The sequence below is a fragment of the Mesoplodon bidens genome (genome assembly GCF_964165515.1).
Source record: "Mesoplodon bidens genome assembly, chromosome: 12".
Lineage (NCBI taxonomy): Eukaryota > Metazoa > Chordata > Mammalia > Artiodactyla > Ziphiidae > Mesoplodon > Mesoplodon bidens.
This window is the reverse complement of record NC_138168.1, coordinates 34,007,953-34,028,117: the sequence shown is the minus strand read 5'-3', so window position 1 is coordinate 34,028,117 and position 20,165 is coordinate 34,007,953. Positions and strand designations below refer to the sequence as shown.

The 20,165-nt window shown below is 35.6% G+C and overlaps 1 protein-coding gene across 3 annotated transcripts in view; it reads right to left on the bottom strand.

Annotated features, from left to right (window-relative positions):
* The window catches only part of LOC308625846 (uncharacterized protein), an 805,208-nt gene that overhangs the window by 497,368 nt on the left and 287,675 nt on the right, over window positions 1-20,165 (bottom strand). For all 3 annotated transcript variants that reach the window (XM_081250421.1, XM_081250422.1, XM_081250423.1), the window contains exon 5: window positions 6,253-6,359. The gene's annotated coding sequence lies outside the window, so the exon portion shown is untranslated. The remainder of the gene's footprint in view (window positions 1-6,252; window positions 6,360-20,165) is intronic.

The following is a 20,165-nucleotide window of genomic DNA, read 5'->3' as shown; positions in this document are numbered from 1 at the left end:
TTTTATTTGTAACTTATATGAAAAGAATCATATTGATTGGGGCAGATTTAACTCAGTAAAACCTATTCTACTGAGAATGTCTGTGCTAGGTGATTTTATCAAGTTCTCTTTTGGTTTCATTTTCTTCCTCATCCCTATTCCCAGAGGAGGCTGCAGCCCAGCTTGCAGAGCAAATTGCCCTAAATTGAGTTCTTTCTCTGGCATAGACAGGGCTGCCTTTGGCTCCTTGGCTTGAAAACTTTATGCATTCTTTTTTTCCTTCTTCCTTAACAATCCCCTTCCCTTTTTCCAATTAAAATGGAGAAGTTTGCACCGGTACCTGCTCCCAATTAAATGAATACTGCATTACCAGCCACACTCTCGGATCTGCTTTACCCTCCCTTCATTAGCCTTATTCCTCTGAGGCTGCCTGGCTGTCTGCCAGGGACTTATGGCAAGAATTCAAAATCTTGCACACTTTATCCCCTCCAAATCATTCCTGAATATAAGCAGTCTGCTCCTTAGGCCCAGCATGAGAAATCCAAGAACGTGTTCAAAACGGATAGGGGGTGGGGAGGGAGAGAAGAGGAAAATGATTTAAAAGGCTAAATAAAAGCCTATGCAAAGAAAGACAGCTAAGAGAGGCTAAGCTTCCCAGTTAACTGACCTTAGTTTCTTTTTTAAAAGCCTGAGTAGGAAGAACAACAAATGACAGTTGTTTCTGTCGTCCATGCTTTGTGTCTGAGTGCCTTCATGCCTACAGGAAGTATATCATCATCTTCACACCTCAGGCATGCTGACTCCCCAACACTCAAATTATGTACCATGACCAAAAAAGCCAACTTCAGAAGCTTAAGCAACTGTTTTATACATATATATATGTATGTGTGTGTATATATATATATATATATATATATACACATACACACACACACACACACACACACACATATATATATATATATATAAAGATCAACATGGAATTTTCCAACAAATGTGAGTGCTATGGGACCACTGCGTCAGCCATTCTCAGCTGACACTTGGAATCAGAAAGTATGCATCAAGCTGTCATGAATGATGACTCAGGTGTCAGGTCAGGCCACAGAAACAAACGGGCATTCAGTGTGCCACCAATGCTCTCTGAAACTGTGCAAATTCCACTCACAGAGTGTTTGAACACATTTTAGCAGAATATGTGATCAAATCTCGGCTCTGGTATATATTGTCTGGGTGACCTTGGGGAAGTTATTTAACTTCTCTGAGCCTCATGGTCCTCATTTGTAAAACAGAGGTAACTGTATCTAGCACCAAATGCTGTTTGCAGACTAAGTAGAACATGCAAACCACTTAGCACAATTCCTGGCACATGGTACATAGCTAGTGTAAACTCTTATTATTGTTGCTACTAATATTAATATTAAGCAAAAATACACCATATGATCTGACAGAACGTTTGGAGCCTTTCCCAGAACATGGCAATGACTAAGGACAATTTGTAGATGATTTTTAATTTAACAAAATCGACAATGTGCAATTGATTCTCAGAAGCCAACCCTCATTTGGCACAGAGCCCAACACAGCTATGACATCCACTAAGGTCATTATTAGATAACCTATCATTTAGTGGTAATTATAAGTCATCAAATTCTTCAAGCACCTTAGAAAATATATAGTCATTGTTGACCTTTTTTAAGGACAATATGTGATTGAACACTTTAAAATAGTCATCATTGAAGTCAATTTGTTTCAGTTCTGAGAATTAACATATAATTTGGTTTATCTCCTAGTGAGAAACTTCCAAAGCATACTATAATGCCACAGTTTACCACTTTAAAAATAATAATAAATAAAAGGAAAACTATAAAAAGCCATAATTACTAAATCTGTTTAAGGACTGTGTTGATGAAAAGACAAAGAAAACATATTTATGAAAGAGGATAAATATTGCAAACAAATTTGTGCTGACCATTTTTCTCCTACGATAGACACAACACCTTTCTCTCCATGAGCTCCAAAATTATTGCACGATTTATAAGAAATACACTATGTTGTCTGAGAAACCTAAGGCAGCAGACATATTCTCAATACAGGAAGATACTTTATAAATATAAACATTTTTTGATTAATCAAATCCAAGTCAAAGGTCCCATAGCACTTTACATAATTATCAGGAATGCAAACATTGAAATCAGGGATGTGGAATTATATTCCAGCCTCACCTTTTATTTGCTATGTGACCTCTAAAAACTTACTTAACTTCTCAGACCTTCAATTTCTCAAATATAAAATATGGCAAAATGATGTCATTATAAGAATTACATTTAAAATGCTTAACTTAAGCTATAAGAAGCTCTCTTATCATCATCATCATTATCAACACTATGATTATTGTCAAGTTTTTGACTTTTCAAAAATTAGTTCTTAGAAATAGGAAAAGAACAAAATATGAAGCAGAAATTTTGAAACATGTCATTCAGTCTGTCAAATACTGATGGAACTGCACTGAATCCAATATAGGTAATATATTCGCTAGTTCAGATCATGCATATTTGAGGACAGCTAAATGGAATGGTCTTTTAGAGATGATGGTGTTAAGGTATAGATTGAGAAATCTAACCCCATCCAGAAAGTTATCTAAGCAGTTATTTAACTGAAAGACGGAATCACACCCCTAGCACATAAGATACAAACAAGGTCACACAGCAATGGCAAAGCCAGGACTTAAGCTCAGGTCTGTCAATTCCAGACAAAGGTGTCTCAAGTGATCTTTACACTCATAATTCAGAGATGTCATATTACTTGGTTACATGAGAAAAAAACTCAATAGGAGAGTATGAAATTTTCCATGGTTGTACTTCCACAGGCACTTCAAAATTACAAAATTAATTTTAAATAAAAATGTATTCTAAAAAAAATGTATTCTAAACCTCAAGTATCACAAGTATATCCCCTTTAAACCTGTCCTCCTGTTATAAATCCCGTCTTTGTTAATGCTACCGTCCACCTATCTCAGAAACTTGGAGCCATAGTGATATTGGGTTGGCCAAAAAGTTTGTTTGGGTTTTTCCATAATGTCTCTCTCCATTCTCATCCTCAGTGTCCATTCTCATCCCTCATGCTCTCTGTGTGTCAGCAATTTTCTTTTTCACCTTTGCTCTTTGTTCTTTAGCTTAATGCTATTCTTCCAGTGTGTAATTATATGATTTTTCCCACTCAGTCTAAATATTCCAGAAGTGCTTAAAAAGAAACTTCTATGTAAGTACTATATAGACCCATTAGATGAAGCTTGTGTCAGTTACTTAGAGAAGTATGTTAAAATCTTTTTGGATTGTGGGTTTGTCAACCTTCCATGTAATTCTGTCCACTTATGCTTTATATTCTTTAAATAATATTATTAGTTATATATAATTTCTAAATATATAAACATATATATTTTAATATTCCACTTAACTTTATATTAATTTACATATACTTTGTATAAAAATGATATAGTTACAGCAGATTTCTTTTGGTTAGTATTTATCTGGGATAAATACTTTTACTTTAGTCTTTGCTGTGTCTTTACATTTTAAGTATGAATCTTTAGATAGCATACAACTAGGATTTTTAAAATTGATTTGACCATTTTTGTCTTTTAATTGCAGTTCACTCTATTTTCATTAATTGGGATTACTGGCCTATTTAAATTTATTTCACTTAATTCATGCACCTGAGACTGACCTATTTGATTTTTTTTTTCTCTTTTTTCTTTGTATGTCTCCTTAATCCCTTCAAGAAGCATTTCCTGAGCAACTACGATATTGCAGGCACTACCTCAGACACTGGTGATCAGGGCTCAAGGGAACAGACAAGATTCTTGCCCTTAAGGATGTTACATTCTAGTGGGAGGGGACAGAGAATGGATAAGTAAACAACTGAATAGTAATATAAATACTAATTAACATATAAAAAATTGTGTTCTATTCTTATTCTTTTTTCAGAAGCTCATTTTTTCTTCCCAGCCTACAAGAGTACCCTTGAGATGGGGCTCTCCTTTTCCCATTTCTCTTCTGATATTACATCTGCCTCACTAATATTTTTATATAATAATTCAAATAATTATATTCCCTAGCTTAAAACCTTCAGTGTCTCCCCATTGGCGACTCCATTGAGTAAAATACCTTAGCCTGACATTGAAAGTCCTCTGCAAAATGGCTCATCCTCATTTTCTAGCTCTTCCTTCCATATATCCTTACGTATCCTCTACTCTCTAGCCAAATAAACTGCTTACTTCCTATTTCCAAACACATCTAGTTATTGTTTTCTCTGCCTCTTACTCTACTTTCTCATCCCTTTCCATTTGATTCTATCATTTCTGCCATTCTTTAAAGAACATTTTAAAAGCTACTTCCCCAAAAAACACCCTTCATGACTCCGTATATTTGTGGGCTCTGCATCTTTTGAATTTCAGAGCACTCATTATTTTTTTACCTTTTTAAAGGACATCATTCTATATTTTTTCACTTATTATAAGATTTTTATTGAAGTATAGTTGATTTTGGAGATTGAAAAAAGTGACTCAATGTGTTCAATGACTGATCTGAAAGAAAATTCCATCACTTTTAAATATTTAAAGCACGTTTGCAAGAAACGCTAAGAAAATAAAAATTTTAAATCAATTCCACTGACAAAGTTTTGCTAATTGATTTATTTTGAAAGCTCTTGAAATACAATGACATACCTCTTCAATGATAGCTAGAGTATGGAGAAAGGATTGTTGCCTGTTAAAGGTGTCATTTGTACCTGATTCTAATTACTGGAGTAAATGTCATAAATGTGCCTCTCTTAAAAATTGTGGAGCAAAATAGGAGAATGAGCTATCATGTTTAACCTTTCTCCTAAAATTAAAACTGGCTAGAAATTAAAATTCTTGCTGTAACTGCTAGGCCCCATGAGATGCCCTAGAAGTTTTATAATAAAACTTCAACTTGGGCTAATTTGAATGGCTACCTATTCCCTGCAACAATCTCTAACTGGTATGTGTAATAAAATATAAGCCATATAAATTGAACAAGATTTCATGGGAAACTTCCTCAGCTTAGCTATTTAGTGATTGTTCTTTACTTAAGAGTACTTGATTACATTTTCATTCCTACAGGAAGAGTCTACAGGTATAAAACGAAACTCTTTCTTCTTCACCTCAATCTAGCCTCAACTCAAATCTTCCCAAAGCCCTTCAGACATACTAGCTCATGAACTCAAATTCATCAAGAAGCCTGGCTGTTGTGGGAAACTGGTCTTCTGCTTTGGGTAAATCAAAGGAGGAGAAAGACAAAAAATTATATAGTGAGCCAGGAATGCACAATAGGCTCAGTGTGCCGCTAAGAAGTAAAATAAGTTTACTCAGTAAAAATAAGAAGCGACCCCTTATTTTCAAACATAATCTCTTTAAGTTTACATGGAATTAGTCAAATTGTACTATTTACCCAAATTAAATAAATTTGACTAGCTTATTATTCAGCCCCCTCCAGTTTCCAACAAACAAAGCAAATGCCCATCTCAAGGCAATGAAAACTCAACTGGCTCAACTGGCTCAAAATTCACAATCCTACATCTGAAGTCATCAACTGAATCTCTAGAAATAAAGAAACATAAAACCTAATATTTTCTCCAACAGGAATAATCATTTTGTCTCCCCAAACTAACTTACCTCAAAAATAAAAATAATTATTTGAACAATGTTCATATAGCACAGATATATACAACAGTTCCAAAATTAATTTCCTGAGTCATTAAAAGTTTTAAATTGTGGTTGTAACCACTAGCTTAACTAGTGAATCTTTCAAAGTTTTGGGTTTCTTTTGAGATGATAGTAACCTGCCTCAGGGGCAAAGAGAAGGGACCCTTAATATGTTATCTTCTTAAAACCTAGATGAAAAGGATGCTAGTCTGCACTGGGAAAATTTCATTTGTGAATAAATATATGTATGGTCTATCATTTGGTAATTTTTAAGCTATTTGATAACTATATTGAAAAATTATCTTTGCTTCTTACTGAGTTAAATGTCTCAGATTTAATTCATTCACGTCCATCAAAGCCTTTCTAGGGCAAAGAATGAACCTGCACACATAAGACAATTCCAATAAAGATATTTTCTAAACTTAATCAAACATTGCTCCTCCTTCCTCAAACTGAAACTACAGGGTAAATTCATTCCAGTACAACCATTATAAAATCATTTTAGAAGACCCTTGACAACAGTAAAATTGACCTCATTATTTCAGTGTACTCACACATTTTGTTCACAGGCTCAGGACATAAGGACTCAAAACCACCTCTGATGCTTTCTGACAGATTGTAGATGAACTGGATTCCACAGGGGTGCACACTCCAAGGACATCTAGAAGCCAAATGACAAAAAATTAATATCTCCAGATTCTGTCTGTGCAGAATCAGGAGCAACTCTGAGATTTTTTAAACTCTGAGTATACCACCAAGGGAGTCAAGTCCATTTTTTGTTAAGCTTTGTTATGTTTTAAGATTTCATCAAAAATAGCATCGTATTCTGAAACCAGTTTTTCTATATCAAAAACTTAACTCTGTTATTGTTTATATTAGTCTCAGTTTTCATTTCAAGAGGGACAGAATTTCAGACAGGGTATTGGCTTTTTATGAAAATTTATTCAAACATTTCATGAATTTTATAACTAGAACTTTAATTCATTCACAGAAAGAATATCATAAGACCATATAACATAATAGTTAAGAAGACAAGCTTTGAAGAGTTGGTATCAGTTGAGTTGGAGTCTGGTTTTTAAAGGTAAAATGAGACTAACACTAGTATCTATTTCATGATGGGGATGTTAAGATTAAACTTAGCACAGTACCCCACACATAGTGTTTAGAAATGTGAGATTTATTACTTTAATTATTAGTCCCCATTCACTCAAAATTCACACATACTTAAGAACCATTCTTACCCCCTTTGCAGGTATTCTACTCTTTTTAATTAATGAAAGCAGTTATTGTAGGAGATTGCCCCATAGCCCAAAGGGGAAAAGTAGAAAGCTTTAATTGTAAGGCAAAGAACTTTCAACAAACTCAGAAATTACCTCAAAACTCAAAACCAACAACAAAAGTCAGTAGCAGAGTCCCCAGAAATGAAAACAAAACGGTTGCACAGCAGTATGTAACATCGGGTGAAAGTGGCAAGACCAAGTGTTAGGAGCTGCACTATGTCCTGTCAGTTTCCTCTTCCTCATGCAATGTCACTAGACAGGTATAGTAGACTCTTTAGTTCTGTCTTGGCCTGGGTTTCCTTCCAATCAGAATCAAAGAAAATGCCAATGAGTGAGTAATTTATTTGAATGCAATTCCAGGAAGTATGATTAAGGGATAAGGGAAGTGAAAATAGGAGAGAAAATAAATAAAGATATATTATCAAGTCAGTGCCATTATTAGCAACTGATTGTTTAATTTAGCGAGACTTTCTGAGAAGCCTTATGAAACTGACTTCAGAACCATGTCCACAAGGGAAGAAAAGAAGAAGCATCCATCCAAAGTTCCCATTCCCCAGAGATCAAGGATCACTCAGTGCTGTCACCTCCCATGCAATTCCAAGTTGTTCATACATGAATGTCAAACAAGTTCCCACAGGTGGTCTTAATGCCATGTGTGGTAAGGCATTATTAATTTTAATCTACATGAAGTAAATCAAAGCCTGAATGCAACTGATAGCGATAGCCATGGTTGGAATAAGTGTTGAGGATTTAAAATGATGAGCAAAGAGTTCAGGAAACAAAAATCAGCCAATGTTAATACATCACATTAATAGAATAAAGGAAACCAAAGCACATGATCAAGTCAATTGAGGCAGGAAAAGGATTTTACAAAATCCAATACCCTTTAATAATAAATGCATTCAACAAACAAGGAATAGAAGAAAATTTGATGGTAAATAGACAAGATAAAGGACATTTTTGAGAAACACACAGTCAAAATTATACTCAATGATGAAAGATTTAAAGTTTTCCATCTAAGATCAAGAACAAGATTAGGATGTCTACTTTCACCTTTTCTATCCAACATTGTACTAGAAGCTCTAGCCATAGTAATTTGGCAAGGAAAAAAAAATGGTGTCCAAATTTGAAAGGAAGGAGCAAAATTATTTTTGCTCACAGATGGCATGATCCTACATACAGAAAATCCTAAAGAATCTACAAAAAGTCTATTAGAGCTAATAAACACATTCAGCAATAGTTCACTGTAAAGATCAACACACAAAAATCAGTTATAATTCTATATACTAGCAATTAACAATGTGAAAATGAAATTAAGAAAATTATTTTATTCACAATAGCATCCAAAAATGAAATAATTAGGAATAAAGTTAACCAATGAGGTGCAAGTTTTACACTAAAAATTACAAAACATTGTTGAAAGAAATTAAAGACTTAAATAAATTGAAAAATATCCCATGTTCATAGATTTGAAGACTTAATATTGTTATGATAGCAATACCACATAAAGCAATCCACAGAGTCAATGAAATCCCTATATAAATCCAATGACATTTTTTGCAAAAATGAAAAACCTTATCCTAAAATTCATATAGAAATAAATTGACCATGAATAGCCAAACCAATCTTGAAAAAGAAAAACAAAGTTGAAGGACTCACACTTCCCAACTTCAAAACTTACTCCAAAGCTATAGTAATAAAAAAAAAAATGTGGTACCAGCATAAGGATAGGCACATAGATCAATGAAATAGAATCTAGAGTCCAGAACTAAACTATGGTTAATTATTTTTTGACAAGGGTGCCAAGACCATGCAATGGGGTTGGGAGAGGACTTTTTTTTGTGTGTGTGTGGTATGTGGGCCTCTCACTGTTGTGGCCTCTCCCGTTGCGGAGCACAGGCTCCAGACGTGCAGGCTCAGCAGCCATGGCTCATGGGCCCAGCCGCTCCGCGGCATGTAGGATCCTCCCAGACAGGGGCACGAACCCGTGTCCCCTGCATCGGCAGGTGGACTCTCAACCACTGCGCCACCAGGGAAGCCCTGGGAGAGGACTTTTCAACAAATATTGTTGGGCAAATTGTATCCAAATGCAAAAGAATGAATTTGAACCCTTATATAACATCATATGTAAAACTCAAAATGAATCAAACACCTGAATGTAAGAGCTAAAACACTAAAACTCTTAGAAGAAATATTGGGGTAAATGTTCATGATCTTGTATTTGGTAATAGATTCCTAGATATTACACCAAAAACACAAGCAACAAAATAAAAAATAGATAAGTTGGACTTCATCAAACTTAAAAACTTTTGTGCATAGAAGAACACCAACACGAAAGTGAAAAGGCAACCTACAGGAGAAAATATCTGCAAATCATAAAGCTGGTAAACACATACAACACAACACATGCATGTAAATAAATGTTGATAGTAGCACTACTCACAGTAGCCAAAAGGTGGAAACAAACCAAATGTCAATCAGCTGAAGAATGGGTAAACAAAATATGGCATATGCATAAAATGAAACATTATTCAGCCATAAAAATTTTAGAATGAAGTACTGATAATGTGACAATGTGGATAAACCTTAAAATTATGCAGAGTGAAAGAAGCCAGATACAGGTCACATTTTGTATGATTCTATTTATAAGAAATATCCAGAATAGGTAAATCCATTGACAGAAAGTGGATTAGTGGTTCCTGGGCAATAGGGGAAAGGGTCCCAGCTGTTTAATGGGAACAGTGTTTCCTTTTGAGGTAATGAAAAGGTTTGGGAATAAGATAGAGGTGACAGTTGCACAATATTGTGGATTGCCACTGAACTATACAGTTTAAAATGGTTATTTTTATGTTATGTGAATTTCACCTCAACTTTTTTAAATGACTCACAAAAACATCTGGAATAGTTCTCAGTCCTCAGACTGCTATGTGTCTAGCTAACTGAAGTCATGTCATAGTCAAAGCAAATAAGCATATTTCCTGAGTACAAGAGAGATTAATTGAGGGGATATAGAGAGAAGTAAATATGTTGGGAATTCTGAGTAAATTACCTGAAGCTGCTCCTATCAGCATAGGGTTTTGCCAAAGGTCAAAGTTAAAAACTTTTTAACTGAGTCACCTTGGATCAACAGAATTCCTCTGCACTTGTCAGTCTCTCTGTCTGAACCTAAATTATCCATAATATTCATCACTTATTCATGTGCTATTTTAGGATACTGTCTACATTTTCTGGCAGATAAGAAATAATATCTCTAAACAAGCTTATTTAAGCCAATGAACAGGGAGAAAAATCAAAATGGGAAGAGAGTAGAGGATAACTTTTGGATCTGAAATTATATAACTATAACTGGAGTTGACTGTACAAAGAGCTGTATAGTTTTCTCAATAAATAAATCAACTTCTGAAAACAGAAATAATAAATAAACAGGCATGGGGGATGGCGGATTGTGTAAGTAATATTTAAGAATACAAGCACACTATCATATCTTTCCTCTAGACTAACATATCTCATTTTTACTCTACTTAATTTATTTGCTTTAACAGATAATATTGAGTCCTGCCCATTTTAAAAAGCAGTAATTTTCAACATTTCTCACCACATCTTCATATGGATCCAAAGTCAGGTAGCTGCAAGACAAGTTAATCAATACCCTTTTTAAGCTAATGAAAAGTTCTTAAAAATTGTAACAATGAAAACAGACATACATAGACACATACACCAACGACTGCTTAGTGGAAGTGTGGAATCTCTCTTTTCACTGCCCCTCTCTCCTTTAACCTGCTGCTTGACAAAAATTCCTTGTAAGATTCAAAGGGGAAGTGTGAGTAACATTGCAGATAACCAGGAGTTCTAGAGAAATAACCCATTTCTGGCTAGAGAAGGGAATTGTTAAATCCACAAGTCTCCTAGGATATCTTCATAGACCTCCTGAGTAGAACCCACTCTCTCTCCTTTGACCAAGTCAGAATAAACTTCTAAAGAGATATTCTGGAAGTCTCTTTGATCTTTGTGAGCTTGAAGGCCCCTCCCCCTTTGCACTCACTATATGGTTAATGATCCTTTTCCCCTTTCTTTTGCGAAGAAAATGAAATAATATTTGCGACTGTCATCCACTGTTCTTAAATGACATAGTAATGTTGGTGTGTCCTTACAAAATAAATTATAATCATGACAGCAAAAGTAGAGAGCGGGCAATGTTTGCTAAATTCCTACAGGAAGTCTCTGTTTATCCAGGAATCACACTTGTTTGCTGTTTTAATATTTGTCTTAGAGAACAGAGAAACTATGTAAGGTTGAATGGTAGTCCCCAAAAAGTTATGGCCATGTCCAAATTTCTAGAACTTGTGAATGTTACCTTATTTGGAAGAAGGATCTTAGTAAATGTGATTAAATTAGGATCTTGAGATGAGATTATAATGGATTACCAGAGTAGGCCCTGAATCCAGGGATAGGATCCAATCAGTATCCTTATTAGACTGAAGAAGAAAAGACGTATGAAACAGAAGGCAAGGTGGTGATGGAGACAGAGATTGGAGGTATGTGGTCATAAGCCAAAGAAGTCAAGGAATGCCTGGAGCCACCAGAAGCCAGAAGAGTCAAGGAAGAATTCTTCCCCAGAGCTTTTGGAGGGAGCACAGCCGTGCCAGCTGATGCCTTGATTTTGGAATTCTGTCTTCCAGAACTGTGAGATAATAAATTTCCATTGCTTTGTGTCACCAAGTTTGTGGTAATTTGTTACAGCAGCCTAGGAAAATGATACAGGAAACATCCCTTTGTGCCTTAATGAGATGAAAAGTCTGTGGCCCTCATTTCCTCTTCAAGGGAAAATACCCTCCCTTGGAAGCATCTGTCTAGTAGTGACCATAGGACTTGGCTGTAGATTGATGTAAAACTCCTCTGTGCCTATGCCTGCAACCAACCTTAGCAAGACTAAATGTTATGCAGATCACATTTGAACTTTGAATAACAATGCCTTGGCTAAGAAGGAAAGGATAATAAAAAAATATATTTGACTTCTCTCTGCTTTTTATAATGTTGAAACTTCCATCTCACTGTACATTTAAAAATAAAAGTGGGGATAGGTCAAATATGAGGGTCAACTATCTTTCCCAAGAATGTAAAACAAGAACTAACTTCCTCGACTCCCAGAAGCCACAATTCTACAGACACCAGCAGTCAGTTTTTAGCAATCTTCCCACAAGTCATCAAGTATAACCGTGCTTGGACCCCAGTGGAAGACTCCTTGGAGCTCCTTTTCAGTGGCTGTTTTTATCTACCCAAGTAGCTGATTGTAAGAGAAAAATCTATTTATGCCTCTCTCTCAACTGTTGCAGGAAGAGGACACTGTGAGAGTATGTGTGTGTGTGTGTATGTGTGTGTGTGTGTAAATGGTATAGTAAGTGATAACTTGCCAAATATCACAGAGTACACAGAGGACTAGACCAGTATTTTGAACCCATGCTATATGACCATAAATCCTGTATTCTTTCCACCATACTGCAGTCTACAAATGTGGCCACTGGTTACAAATAAGAGACAAAAAGAGGTGTATTCATTTTAAATTTAAGATCTAAGAACAGCTAATAGTTTTTTAAAATTTGGGTCCATGCAACCTGGAAGAAATGGACAAATTCTTAGAAAAGTACAATCTTCCAAAACTGAATGAGGAAGAAATAGAAAATATGAACAGACCAATCACAAACACTGAAATTGAAACTGTGATTAAAAATCTTCCAACAAACAAAAGTCCAAGACCAGATGGCTTCACAGGTGGATTCTATCAAACATTCAGAGAAGAGTTAACAACTATCCTTCTCAAACTCTTTCAAATTATAGCAGAGAGAGGAACACTCCCAAACTCATTCTACGAGTCCACCATCACCCTGATACCAAAACCAGACAAAGATGTCACAAAAAAAGAAAAGTACAGACGAATATCACTGATGAATATAGATGCAAAAGTCTTCAACAAAATACTAGCAAACAGAATCCAACAGCACATTAAAAGGATCATACACCATGATCAAGTGGGGTTTATCCCAGGAATGCAAGGATTCTTCAATATAGACAAATCAATCAATGTGATACACCATATTAACAAATTGAAGAATAAAAACCATGTGATCATCTCAATAGATGCAGAAAAAGCTTTCAACAAAATTCAACACCCATTTATGATAAAAACTCTCCAGAAAGTGGGCATAGAGGGCACCTACCTCAACATAATAAAGGCCATATATAACAAACCCACAGCTAACATCTTTCTCAATGGTGAAAAACTGAAACCATTTCCTCTAAGATCAGGAACAAGACAAGGGTGTCCACTCTCACCACTATTATTCAACATAGTTTTGGAAGTTGTAGCCATGTCAATCAGAGAAGAAAAAGAAATAAAAGGAAGCCAAATCATAAAAGAAGAAGTAAAACTGTCACTGTTTGCAGGTGACATGGTGCTATACACAGAGAATCCTAAAGATGCTACCAGAAAACTACTAGAGCTAATCAATGAATTTGGTAAAATAGCAGGATACAAAATCAATGAACAGAAATCTCTTGCATTCCTATACACTAACAATGAAAAATCTGAAAGAGAAATTATGGAAACACTCCCATGTACCACTGTAACAAAAAGAATAAAATACCTAGGAATAAAACCTAACTAAGGAGAAAGAAGACCTGTATGCAGAAAACTATAAGACACTGATGAAAGAAATCAAAGGCGATACAAGTAGATGAAGAGATATATCATGTTCTTGTACTGGAAGAATCAACACTGTGAAAATAACTATACTACCCAAAGCAATCTACAGATTCATTGCAATCCCTATCAAACTATCAACGGCACTCTTCACAGAACTAGAACAAAAAGTTTAACAATTTGTATGGAAACACAAAAGACCCCAAATTGCCAAGCAATCTTGAGAAAGAAAAACAGAGCTGGAGGAATCAGGCTCCTGGACTTCAGACAATACTAGAATGCTATAGTAATCAATACAGTATAGTACTGGCACAAAAACAGAAATATAGATCAATGGAACAGGATAGAAAGCCCAGAGATAAACCCACACACATATGGTCACCTTATCTTTGATAAAGGAGGCAGGAATATACAATGGAGAAAAGACAGCCTCTTCAACAAGTGGTGTTGCAAAAACTGGATAGCTACATGTAAAAAAATGAAATTAGAACACTCCCTAACACCATACACAAAAATAAACTCAAAATGGATTAAAGACCTAAATGTAAGTCCAGACACTATAAAACTCTTAGAGGAAAACATAGGCAGAACACTCTATGACATAAATCATAGCAAGATCATTTTTGACCCACTTCCTAGAGTAATGGAAATAAAAACAAAAATAAGCAAATGCAGCCTAATTAAACTTAAAAGCTTTTGCACAGCAAAGGAAACCATAAACAAGACAAAAACACAACCCTCAGAATGGAAAAAATAATTGCAAATGAAGCAACTGACAAAGGATTAATCTCCAAAATATACAAGCAGCTCATGCAGCTCCATATCAAAAAAACAAACAACCCAATCCAAAAATGGGCAGAAGACCTACATAGACATTTCTCCAAAGAAGATATACAGACTGCCAACAAACCCATGAAAGGATGCTCAACGTTATTAAACATTAGAGAAATGCAAATCAATACCACAATGAGGCATCACTTCACACCGCTCAGAATGGTCATCATCAAAAAATTTACAAACAATAAATGCTGGAGAGGGTATGGAGAAAAGGGAACCCTCTTGCACTGTTGGTGGGAATGTAAATTGATACAGTCAATATGGAGAACAGTATGGAAGTTCCTTAAAAAACTAAAAATAGAACTACCATATGACCCAGCAATCCCACTACTGGGCATATACCCTGAGAAAACCATAATTCAAAAAGAGACATGTACCACAATGTTCATTGCAGCACTATTTACAATAGCCAGGACATGGAAGGAACCTAAGTGTCCATCGACAGATGAATGGATAAAGATGTGGCACATATATACAATGGAATATTACTCAGCCATGAAAAGAAACAAAATTGAGTTATTTGTTTTGAGGTGGGTGGACCTAGAGGGTGTCATACAGAGTGAAGTAAGTCAGAAAGAGAAAAACCGTATGCTAACACATATATATGGAATACACATATATATGGAATCTAAAAAAAATGGTTATCATGAGTCTAGGGGCAACACAGGAATAAAGACGTAGATGTAGAGAATGGACTTAAGGTCACCGGGTTGGTAGAAGGGGAAGCTGAGATGAAGTGAGAGAGTAGCACTGACATATATAAGCTACCAAATATAAAATAGATAGCTAGTGGGAAGCAGCTGCATAGTACAGGGAGATCAGCTCGGTGCTTTGTGACCACCTAGAGGGGTGGGATAGGGAGGGTGGGAGGGAGATGCAAGAGGGAGGGGATATGGGGATATATGTATACACATAGTCGATTCACTTTGTTATACAGCAGAAACTAATACAACATTGTAAAGCACTTATACTCCAATAATGATGTAAAAGAAAATTGGGGTCCATGAAATAAATCAATAATGTGTCATTTCCTAATGAACTTCCTTAATCTGCTAATCAAGACATATGTAATATGAGCCCATTTTCCCAAGATCTATGTTCTTGTTTCCACTGTGTTCAAAACACAATTTATTCATTTTAAACACGAGTCATGTTTTGTTCCCTATTCCTTTCCCTGCTATAAGAGATGATCATATATATGTACTGTATAGATACTCCTCTCAACATAGCTACAAAAGGCAATTAAACTGGGTTTAATAATTTTACTGTTCTATTTGCAGCCTCAAATGGAATCAGGCTATGTAGTACCCCTTTTTATGGGATCTTACCGATATCAGAAAGGAATAATTATTCATTGATTAAGGCACAGTAAATCTCCTACACACTAAGGATAATTTATTGAGCTATAAAACCACTGTGCAATCACTTTCTGCTATTGTTCATTTACACACAAGAAGAAAATTATAGATACCACTTAGAAAAAAAGAATACTGACCCTAAGGAATATTCTGTGTTTATTTTAGATTAAGAGCTACTGAAAATCCACCAGTACAACACCAATGTTACACACACACACACACACACACACTTTTATTATCAGTAATGTCCTCATTTTATTCAGTGATGATTCAGTGAAAGAAAAGTAATATTAAACAGCCGTAAATATAGTGCGTCAGAAGTTAAGTTTATGCCTTGCACCTGAGGTAAAGAAAACTATAAAAGAAATGCATTGTATATTTGACTCTGCAGCAAGTCAGTACAAGGCTAAAACAGGTAATATTTATTTAAAGTGTCTTGCTGGAGGTATAGTACGTGCAAATGAAGAATTATCATTACTGAGTAAACATCCATTTACATTATATGGTTACACTGTACACTTGAGCTCTATGAAAAAATAATAAATAAGAAAAAACTATGCTCTTTTAATAGACCTCAGAGCTAAAATGGAAAATAAACTCACAGAATTGAAATAGATGAATGTTAACTACTTTTAAAGACATATTTGACATTTCACATAAACGTTAATTCATTCCTTTAGACTTCAACACATATTAACTGCACCCACAGACAGGCACTGGAGAAACAGAAGTGAATGGGAGAGATAAAATGCCTTCCTGGATGTCTAATAGGACTTAGTGCATAAGTCTTTAAGAGTATGTACGTACACCAAAAAAGCAAAGATGAAAAAGCATAGAATGATGAAGGAAGTGCTGAGAATTTCTTGGTGACCCACTAGGTTCCAGTATACAGTGATACCTACAAAGCTAACAATATCAACAATTCCAATATTTTCATGTAGCTAGACTGCGGTATAGAATACATCATACCTTCCATCTCTACTAGTAATCCTGGATCTTGGATCTCATACCCACTATACTAGTGCCATCCAAATTTGCTTTAGTTCTAACCCAGAGTAGGTAAAGAGAAAACAGTGACTATCTTTGGCTGATCAGCTGCTTCCAAAATCCTTGAGAACATCCTTGGACACAGAAAACCATGCCTCTGAATCCCACTTAAGCTCTAGATCATTCTTATTGCTCAGGTATTCTGTGAATAACACAAAGGAAGTCTTCATTTCTCAGCCCTCCTTGCAGTTAGAAGGGGTCGTGTAACTGAGTCAAGGCCAATGGAATGTGGATGGAAATGTTGTATAGCACTTCAAACCCTGGCCCCTAAAGCTGGCTGCACAAGATACTACCCTCTTTTTTTCTATTCACTGCCTGTGAGACAGCAAGGTGAGCTTGTACCTACATGCTGAAGATAGCAGCATTACAGCAGAAGAAGCTTCTGGATCCCTGAATGACTATATGGAGTAAACATTTCTGTACTTTTTCATCACGGACCAGGAACAAAGAGTGTCCTCTTTAGTCCTTGGTCACTTCAAGATAGTTTAGCAATCAAATTCTTAAAACTTAATAACCAACATCATGCTATGCTTGTCTGTAAGGAATTAAGATACAAAAGAAATGAGAGTAGAAAGAAGACATAACTCATTTGTCAAAGGAAATAAAGTTGAAAGCTGACACTCTTTCTTTGAGGTACAGAATTGTTCTTTTCTAAACTCATATTATAACATATGCAATCCTCCACCACCTCCATCACCATCACAGCACTATCAACCCTACCTCTACTCTCTATCTCAATTACTGGACCATCCTACACTGTTGTTGTTGCTTTTTAACAATTTATGTCCTGCCAGACCCAACTCTCAAATCAACTTCATAGTAAATCTTCTCCATGTAACCTCCACATCCTTTGATTGCTTCCTCTCTGCACCCCCTGGCATCTATACTTACTCCATTCAAGTGAGGCAACTATATGTCACCTATTGGATTCCCCTGTGAATACCGCAAAGGCAAGAATCCCCCCCGTCTTTGGAATTTCCAACATCCAGCCCAGAACTGTGCCCAGAGTAGGTACTTATAAATATTTATTGAATCCATTCTTAGTAAGTGACATTACTATTTAATATAGTGTTTGTTTCAAACTTTCATTTTTGTCTTTCCAATAAGATTTCAAGCTGCTTGAAGCCAAGGCTGTATTATGTACCTTTACCCCCAACAAGCCTACTTCTGTGTTGTCATGCATTAAGTAGATAACCAAATAAATATATTAAACAACCATGTGGAATTCACTCTTCATGTTTTTTGAATACTCAGAGAATTGTTAGAAAATTAAAGTCTATTTTGGGGAAAAAAGAAAAATGTACATTCTACAGTTATGTATAACTTTACCTCTAATTCTGAGATATCTTCCTGAGCCATTGGTAGAAATAAAATGTAAGAAATCTTCAGGAACAGGTACAGAAAGAGCATTCCTAAAAATGTCCTATTATTTCAGACAAAAACTTTTAAGAATAGGCCTTCTTTACTTTTATAACGGTTGCATAATTACCCTCCTACCAGAAAGTTATCATCTTATAAATACAATTTGATTTCCCATTATTTCTAACACTAGCCATTTCTCCTTATATTACCCTATATTTGCCTACCACATAAGCATTATCATGCATTAGTAAGAGTATCCCTGTTATGAGAAAAAAAAAGTATCTCAAGCTACCTTAGTTTACACTTCTTGAGATCATCAAAATTTCGTGTGTTAATTCCTTGCTGCCTTATCTACCTCTGATTTTAATTTGGATTCCTATATAGACATGCCCATAGAAAGGGGTATCCATGGGTAGATGAGTATTTCAGTACACATGACAGTAAAGTGTTCATTTACCCTAATAAATTGGCATTCTAAGATATTCATCAATAACTGTGAAATTTGTTAAACGTGTTTTTGCACAAGGACATCGAGCCACTGGCTACATGCTGACAATGCGAATTAGAGTTAACTGGACAAAGTAATATCACCCAATGTGGAGCATCATGTTGGCCATCCAAGGTTCCTCTTGGGGCTATTGTATACTTTACATCTCTTAAGCACCTGATAATCTACTGTAGCATATGACTGCTTAGTCATTTCAGGTCTTGTCTGCAAGACAAGATAACATTTAATATTATTTTTGATCCTGAGAATCCATGGTTCTATGCTGTAAGTGCCTCCCACAGAGACCGTATTTTATCCCTGTTTGTATTCCTTTTATGGGTTGAATGTTTATGTCCCCCTAAAATTCATATATTGAGAATTTAACCCCAAATGTGATGTTTATTAGGAGGTAGGGCTTTGGGGAGGTGATTAGGTCATGAAAGTGGAACACTCATATATGGGATTATTGCCTTTATAAACAGGACCCCAAAGAGCTCCCTTCCCCCTTCCACCAAGTGAGAACACAGCAAAAAGATGGCTATCTATGAACCGGGAAGTGAGCTGTCATTTGACACCAAATCTGCTGGTATCTTGACCTTGGACCTCCAGACTATGAGAAATAAATTTCTGTTGTTTATAAGCTACCCAGTCTATGGTATTTTTGTTATAGCAGCCCAAACAAACTCTGACAATTTCCTTGCTGTCCAACACAGTTCTTGACATGGAAGGTAATCAATATGAACTTGTTGAATAGTTTATTGATTTACCATAGGCTTTAAAATTACTGTTTTCCTTTTATCTTAACTAGCTATGAAAAGGGTATGGAGACTAGAGGTGATGGAAAGTGGGTATTAATGCTCAATAGAATAACTACTATGTGTCAAGCACTGAGGTGAATACTGAATCCTAACAACCTTGGAAACGAGGTTCCATTTTACAGGTGAAAAATTTATAGCTCAGAGCAATTATTTGCTCAGAATCACAATGGTAGTAATATAAATATAATTGGCAGGATTTGAATTAAGGGATTGTCTGCTTATCCTACTGTCACCCTCTGCCAGTTCCTCCACAGTTTAACACCAACACCTCACAGAATTCCTGCACAAAATAGACACTCAGTAAATATTTACTAGATTAATGGCTGCAATGTTGTTCTTTAAGCCAACAGGAACTCTAATAAGCTGGTGATCATGTGGGACTTTATAACTTCTCTTACTTCTCTACACCATCCTCTATATTTCCCCTGAAACTCTGAGATACTTGTTTAGGATGCCCACTCCAGGATTTTTTTATTTTAAAACTACATCTATTTAATCGACTTCAGAGAGTCCACTTGCACCCCTTCATCTTCTCTGGATTAGGAAAGATAAAGTGGAAAAAAAGAAAGACTTTCAGAGAT